A 280-nucleotide genomic window follows, 5' to 3' on the forward strand; every position below is an offset into this window, starting at 1 on the left:
CTTTAGCTTTAGTCAGAACAACACATCCAGCAAATATCTATTCAGACTCACATGTTTACTGAGAGTGCTTGAGTTGTAGCATAATACCTGTTCTGAACTTCTTAATTGTAAGCTGCAAATAGATGTAGTAATTAATGAAATTGGTGAATCGGTGTTGAAACCAAATGAAAAAACAAAACTACATTAACTATGCTCACGTTTTAACTTTTGTAAGTTAGGTAGCTGGACCGGCCAGCTACCTAGCCTGACCTGTTTCCCCATTGTGATGTTTGTGTATTGT

This window comes from Pundamilia nyererei, unplaced genomic scaffold (genome assembly GCF_000239375.1).
Source record: "Pundamilia nyererei isolate P.nyererei 1_Seehausen unplaced genomic scaffold, PunNye1.0 scaffold00017, whole genome shotgun sequence".
Lineage (NCBI taxonomy): Eukaryota > Metazoa > Chordata > Actinopteri > Cichliformes > Cichlidae > Pundamilia > Pundamilia nyererei.